General features: G+C 44.7%; 1 long non-coding RNA gene across 4 annotated transcripts in view; it reads left to right on the top strand.

The window, feature by feature from the left end:
* The window catches only part of LOC121042318 (uncharacterized), a 47,601-nt gene extending 40,240 nt beyond the window's left edge, over positions 1–7,361 (top strand). For all 4 annotated transcript variants that reach the window (XR_005796106.1, XR_005796107.1, XR_005796108.1 and 1 more), the window contains one exon: positions 6,638–7,361. This is a non-coding gene — a long non-coding RNA (uncharacterized LOC121042318). The remainder of the gene's footprint in view (positions 1–6,637) is intronic.
* Positions 7,362–7,767: the final 406 nt, after the last annotated feature.

Consider the following 7,767-nt stretch of genomic DNA (forward strand, 5'->3'; position numbering starts at 1 on the left):
GCCACATCTGACCTCGAGCTGTTGCTGCCTCGTGCCGGCCCTTCGGTATGTGTGGGCTGGTGACCACTGCAGGGCAGCTGGCCTGGGCCCTGGCTTCCGGTGTCCACAGCTGACCCCTGAGGTCACTGTGACCCGTAGTCCAGTTCTGTTGTTTCTTGGTTGGAGCCTGGGCATTGCTGTCCAGCTGGCCCCACCTCACCTTGGCTTTTACTGACCTATGGGCTCCACTGAATCGCTACCACATTGTCCATCTGGCCCCTAACCAGGAGGTCCAGGTGGTGGGGTCACCTTTCCCCCACCCAGTAGATCCGTGGCGGGGCTGCTGGCTCTTGACCCTGCATTCCTGGGAACTAAAAGAAGTTCAGGAGGAAACTATACATCTCCCTAGCCACCCTAATTTTCTTTTTTTTTTTTTTTTTTTTTTTTAATGTTTATTGTTGAGAGAGAGAGAGAGAGCTCAGGCAAGGGAGAGACACAGAGAGAGGGAGACACAGAATCTGAAGCAGGCTCCAGGCTCCGAGCTGTCAGCACAGAGCCAGACGCGGGGCTCGAACCCACGAACCTTGAGATCATGACCTGAGCTGAAGTCGGATGCTCAAATGACTGAGCCCCTCAGGGGGCTCAGGGAATTTTAAACCATTCACCTTGATAAAGAGGCCAAACATTCACCCTTCCCTGCTCTGGGAAGATAAGCCTCCCATGTGAGAAAGAGAAAGCTACGAGGGAACGTTATGTAAGAGGGAAATAAAACACAACCATTTGTTGAGTTCAGAGCATTGTCACCAGTACTCAGGCAAGCAAAAACCAGTCTAACGAAAATGACGGTAAAAGCAAGAGCCTAAGGAAAACTTCTTGACTAAAGAAATCCCCAAGAAATACAAGAATTTGGAGAAAAAATCTCCAACGTGTTTTGGAAAACTCTGCTGAGGTCTAGTCTTCACTGAAACCTGCACAAATCTTAAGGGTATACAGTTCAGTGAATTTTCAAAAGTGAGTCTACACCCCTTTAGTAACGCCCAGGTCTGGAAATGGAACACCAACAGCACCAGAAGCCCACCTCATGCCATTTCCATCACTTGGCTTCTCACACCAAAGATTTTTTTTTTTTTTTGGTTCTGCTCTTTACATATGTAGGATTATACATCACATTCTCTTTGGGGTCTGGCTCCTTTTACTCAGTGTTATGTTTGTGCAATTCATCCATACCATTACATGTATTGATTCATTTGGTGTAGATTTTCATCGTGTGAACGTGCCACGATTTATATCTCTGTTCTACTGACGAGGAACACTTGCATAGCCTATATTTTTATTTACTACAAAAAGCACTCCTGTGAAAATTCTCGGGCATGGCTTTTAGTGAACGTGTGTGTACATATTTCTGTCGAGGTTATCCCTAGGAGTCGAATGTCTAGGTCGTAGATTATAGGTCTTTTCATCTTTGGGAAATAATGCCAGATTGTTTCACTTAAATGGTTGCATCTAGGGGTGCCTGGCTGACTCAGTCAGTTGAGTGTCGGACTATGGCTCAAGACATGATGTCGTGGCTTGTGAGTTCGAGCCCCGCGTCGGGCTCTGTGCTGACAGCTTGGGGCCTGGATCCTGCTTCGGATTCTGTGTCTCCCTCTCTCTCTGCCCCTCCTCTGCTCTCACTTTGTCTCTCTCTCTCTCTCTCTCTCTCTCAGAAATAAATAAACATTTAAAAAATCCAAACTGATTGCAATTCCCATCAGGACAGTAGGAGCATTCTGATTGTCAACACTTGTCATCAGTCACTTAATTGGTAGCCATTGTGGTCCTGGTGTCGTGGTATCTTACTGTAGTTTTAGTTTACATTTCCGTGATCATGGTGATGTGGAAAAGCTTTTCGTGTGTTTTTGGCCTTTTACATAACCTCATCAATGAAGTACCCATCCAAACCTCTTGCCCACTTTCTATGCAGTTAGCTTCCTTTCTCTTATCCACGTACACGCTTAGGATGCTAGTCCTTTGTCAGATGTACGTACTGCAAATATCTTTTCCTAAACCTTGGCTCCCCCTTTCATTCTTTCTTGGCATCTTTTGATAAACAGAGGTTCTTAATTTCATTTTCTTTATTTTTTCATGTTTATTTATTTTTTTAGATTTTTTTAAAATGTTTATTTATTTCTGAGACAGAGAGAGACAGAGCATGAGAGGGGCAGGGGCAGAGAGAGAGACACACACACAGAATCCAAAGCAGGCTTCAGGCTCCAAGCTGTCAGCGCAGAGCCCGACGTGGGGCTCGAACCCACTGACTGCGAGATCATGACCTGAGCCGAAGTCGGACACTTAACCGATTTGAGCCACCTAGGCACCCCCCAGAAGTTCATAATTTTAATATAATCCAATTTACTAATTTTTCTTTGGCGGGTGAAATGCTTTTTATTTCCTTTTCGTGACATTTTTGTCTGTTCCAGTATGCTCTTGTATGTTTTTTTGCTCTCAGATTTTTTGGGGGGGCCTTTCACATTTAGATCTGGAAAGTATTTTGTGTCCTGTGAGGTCCACATGTGTAAAAGAGGTAAAAGACGACACGTATCTAAGAACAATAGGCCAGTGTTTAAAAAAAAAAAAAAAAAAGCTGGGGCGCCTGGGTGGCGCAGTCGGTTAAGCGTCCGGCTTCAGCCAGGTCACGATCTCGCGGTCCGTGAGTTCGAGCCCCGCGTCAGGCTCTGGGCTGATGGCTCAGAGCCTGGAGCCTGTTTCCGATTCTGTGCCTCCCTCTCTCTCCGTCCCTCCCCCGTTCATGCTCTGTCTCTCTCTGTCGCAAAAATAAATAAACGTTGAAAAAAAAAATAAAAAAAAAAAAGAAACCAAGGCCCTTTGAAGTTACAACCTCACTTTTCCCTGGTCATCACCCAGGAAGCTGGATCAAAGGAGTGTTACTGCCTGAGGGGACCTACGAGGTAGGATAGATCCAAAAGGTAAAGGGCAGGCACTCTCTCCTGTTCTCACCCATGAGTCCAGTACCTTGGTGCCAGGCACCTGTCGGGGATGGGTAGACAAGTCTCCTCTCTCCCAGGTGGGTCCCAGACTAAAAATGTGTAGTAGTCGTTCAATTCTCGTTGAAATCCAGAAGAAAGACTCGGAGACCAGACTCCTGTCTCTCCTCTTCTTGAAGAAAGGCCGGACATGTAGGGATGGGGGTCAGATGTCCAGAAGAGACAGTCAATCCACGAAAGCTGACAGGACAGTGGGGAAGGGCGAAAGCTGAACGTCCCTGTTCTGTCCGTGGGGGGAAACGGGACGTGGGAAACCTGGGAGGGGGGAGGTCAGCGTGGTGAGGGGCCAGGGTGTGAAAGGTGGTAGAGAAGCCAGCAGCTCCCGCCTAGGGGTGACCCTCTGTCTGTCTGCCTCTTCATTCCTGGGGGCACGCCAGGAAAGTCTTCTTGGGGAAGCTGAGTCCCCTCAGGAACCATGGATCCTGAAAAGGGAGGGCAGCCTGGGGTAGGTGTTTGGGGCTCAGGCCAACCACACGTTTCAGACACGTGTTGATGCTCGACTAGAAAAAGGTAAAGCGTGGGGAGAAGATTACTGTCATCTTAGAACTGATTCTCCACTGTGTGTTCATGCTACAGTGAGGTTTGGTGACGGCTGGGACTGGTTTAACATTTATGCGAAGGGCTGGGGCGCCTGTGGCTCAGTCGGTGAAGCCTTCGATTCTTGATTTTGGCTCTGGTCATGATCTCACGGTTGTGAGACTGAGCCCCACGTCGCGGTCCATGTTGGGTGGGGAGCCTGCTTGGGATTCTCTCTCTCTCTCTCTCTCTCTCTCTCTCTCTCTCTCTTTTTCTCTCCCTCCCTTCCCCTCCCCTGCTCACACACACTCTCTCTAAAACAAAATAAAAAGATTTATGAGAAGGGCAACCTCGGGTCCTTCTGATTTTTACCCTCCCCTCCTTCCCTGGAGCTCAAGCCCAGGTCACGGGCACAGGTGCAGCCTTATGAGCTGAGGGTATTATTTCACATGCTTATCAGGCCCTGCTGGACACGTGAGTCTTTTTCTGCCTTTAGCTTCTTGACCTTAGCTTCTATTTATACCCACAATGCTCATCAGAGGGTAATCCAATAGCAGCTACATTTTCATGCTCTCCTGGAATATAAAAATCCTAAGGACATATAATTGCCTTTTATATTTTTTAAATGTCTTCTCTTCCTTTGGCATTCAATTAACTTCCAAAATAGATCTCTTCCTCCTTCTTTCCCTTGCCTGCCTTTCTAGAGCTTTACTAAACGCTTTTTGCCAATAGGTCTTCTTCTCATAAGTCCTCGCATTTGTTCTAATTATAGACCAGCACACATGGTGACATATATTACTTTGCTAGGCTAAATTCCAGAAAACAGTGACAAGCAAAGGAAAAAGAGCTCCATAAGCAAGAAGCTGAATTTAGTCTGGGGCATGGCAAATTGCCTTTGCTGCTGCCTTTTTTTTTTAATCCAAAAAAGAAGTTTTATTTCCAGTTGAGCAGGTCCCAGCAGGGTTCCCCCTCCCACTAAATTATTAGAGTCTTTGGGGCAAGTAATATGTTCTAGTCATCCGTGTAACCTCAGGTCTAGTGCCTTGCACCTGGGGCATGCAGTGCGTGTTGAACTGAATTAAGTTGCACTTAGTCAAATGAGAAGCGATACCTAACAGTTGAGAGAAGATCAAAGAAAGAAATTCTATCTTATGGCCGTGGGCATGCTACTGTCCTTGCGATAGCTTACCGGTTAGTTAACTAAAAAATCATATGCAGTCAAATCTCACAATATTTTTACTTATAAAACAAAACAAAACAAAACAAAAAACCTTCCTTACTGTCAAAAAAAAAAAAATAAGGAGAAATCACTCAGAATCTCATCACACTGGGATATACTGCATTTATAGCAGTGGTTATAAACTCATGGTCTTTTATGTGTATAATATAGGCATTTAAACAAGATGGTGTCCCGTGAGCCCATAGCACAAAATGGGATGCTCCAGGCCTTGTTCCTGCTTTTCCACTCAGCATAATGGGCCAAGAACGTCTTCTCATATCAGTAAACACTCTTCAATAGGCATTTATTGCCCCCATTATATGGTTGATTGTTCAATAATTTGCCTAGCCAATCATCTGTCTAGGTTGCTTTCATTTTTAAAAAGTATAATGTTTTGATATCCTTGTTGTTGTTGTTTTTTAATTTTGTACCCAGCTCTTATTTCCTCCGGATACATTACCATAGGTAGAATTGCTGGCACAAAAGACACACAGATTTTAAACTGTGGAAACTCATTTCTAAATTATTCTTTAGAAAGGCTGTACTTCAAAAAAAAAAAGAAAGAAAGAAAAGAAAGATTCTATTTCTATGCATTCCCTGTTCATGTCCTTTGTCCGTTAAAAAAGGAGATGGGTGGTTATTTGTCTTCTTGATCCGTAAGGGCTCTTTATATGTAAAGGATACTTCCCTTTTCATAAAATCATAAATTATACATTCTTCCTACTTTGTCTTTTTAGGTTTTTTTAACTTAAAAAAATGCTTTATTTTTGAGAGAGATAGTGGGGGAGAAGCACAGAGAGGGGGGACAGAGGCTCTGAAGCGGGCTCCATGCTGACAGCAGAGAACCAGATGCAGGGTATGAACCCACAAACTGCGAGATCATGACCTGAGCTGAAGTAGGACGCTCAACCGACTGAGCCACCCAGGTGCCCCACATCTTTTTACTTTTAGGAGTATTATGCTTTAGGGGCACCGGGGTAGCTCAGTTGGCTAAGTGTCCACTTATGCTGACAGCTCAGAGCCTGGAGCCTGCTTCTGGAGCCTTCTGTATTTATCTGTTTATTTCTATATCAGTAGTATGCAATAGATAATATATAGTGAGCACTTACTTCCTTGTCAGGCTGTTCCAAATGCTTTCCATATATTAATTCAGTTAAAGGTCACATCAAGTCTATGCAGAGGCAGATTTAATCCTGAAACTAATGAAGCTTGAGCTTCAGGACCCCTTCCGTAGCACAAACCTCCTCCAAGATCCTGGGAGGAGCTCTAGCAAGCTATTCACACAGTGTTATATTTTTGTAAAATTTGGAGAATAAGGTATTGCAATCACAATTGGTTAAGACTGCTGTTCCTGATGAATCTTGCATCACAATCCCCTTATGTCACTGGGGGGCACTGGAGTGGCCTCTGGCATTAAGGAGAAGCTGAGTCAGGGATACATTCAGTTAGGTTTAGAAGGATTTCCTCATATAGTTACCAGTCAATTTTGCTCGATGCCCACTGTAGAAATAGCTTCCAGGAATACTCCCCCTGCCCTATTGTGCCAACCTACCCAGCATCACGACACAAGAGTACAGGGCCGGACTCTTTTTCTTTTTTAAGATTTTATTTTTAAGTAATCTCTATACGCAACATGGGGCTGTTACAATAGAAATTGGATCCTCTGGGACCCATCCCTAGAAGTATATGGGAAGTGGAGGAAACAAGATTAAAAATAGATGGCAACAGGGGCTCCTTGGTGGCTCAGTCAATGAAGCATCTGACTTGATTTCAGCTCAGGTCATGGTCTCACAGTTAGATTGAGCCCCACGTTGGGTTCTGTGCTGACAGCGCGGAGTCTGCTTGCGATTTTCTCTCTCTCCCTCTCTCTCTCTCTCAGGCCACCATGTGCCCTTGGAGCCACCATGCTGCGAGGAAGCCTAATCACATGGGGAGGCTCACGTGGAAAGAAAACAAGGTTCTGGGCCCTCAAGTCCAACGAGCTCCCAGCCAACAGCCAGCATCAACTTGCCAGCCACGTGAGTGAGCCCTTCTTGGAAAGAGATCCTCTAGTCCTAGTCAAGACACCCCAGATGATTCTGGGAGGAGCAGACACGACCATTTCCTGCCAAGTCCTGCCCACGTTCCAGATTCATGAGAAAAACAAGTAATCGTTCAAGCCGCTGGGTTTGGGGCTGGTTTCTTACACTGTATATTACTGTGTAACTATCCATGAGCAACACCCATGTAACTATCACCACCTCTAGATAAAGAAAATTTCTGTTAGCCCAGAAGTTTCCCTCAGGCACCCTTCCAGTCAACCACCCCAACCAGCAAAAGGTAATTGCTCCTTTGACCTCTAGCAACACATATGACTTTTGCCTATTGTGAAGCTTCATATAAATGGAAATGTGATGTGTTTTTATGTTTTATGTATTGAGCTTCTTTAGCTCAATAGGTTTATGAAATTAATTCAGGTTGTTTCAGGAGTGGGGTTTATTCTTTTTCATCCATTATACGAATATACCACCATTTATCTCTTCTACTATTGGTAATCATTTGGCCATTTATTTTTTTATTATTTTATATATACTGTATATTTTTAAAGTTTTTTGTTTACTTATTTTGAGAGAGAGAGAGAAAAGCACAGGCAGGGGAGGGGCAGAGAGAGAGAATCCCATGCAGGCTCTTCACTGTCAGGGCTCCAGCTCATAACCATGACCTGAGCCAAAATCAAGAGTCCAATGTTTAAGCGACCGAGCCACCCAGGTGCCCCCATTTGGCCATTTATCATGAGTAAAGCTGCTATGCACATTCACATACTTTCTTTTGGTGGGCATAAGCCTCGGGTTTTGTTGGATATATAACCCAGGAGTTTAATGGCTGGAGCTTTAGTAGTGTGAGGTTTTAAAACATGTCTACCAATTCTTTGATACTCCTCTATTAAGAGGTAGGGTATCGTCCTCCCCTCAAATCCAGACAGGCCTTAGTGACTTATTTATAACTAATGAAACGCAGTGAATATGACCT

The sequence above is a fragment of the Herpailurus yagouaroundi genome, unplaced genomic scaffold, assembly GCF_014898765.1.
Source record: "Herpailurus yagouaroundi ecotype Mexico unplaced genomic scaffold, PumYag 185, whole genome shotgun sequence".
Classification (NCBI taxonomy): Eukaryota; Metazoa; Chordata; class Mammalia; order Carnivora; family Felidae; genus Herpailurus; species Herpailurus yagouaroundi.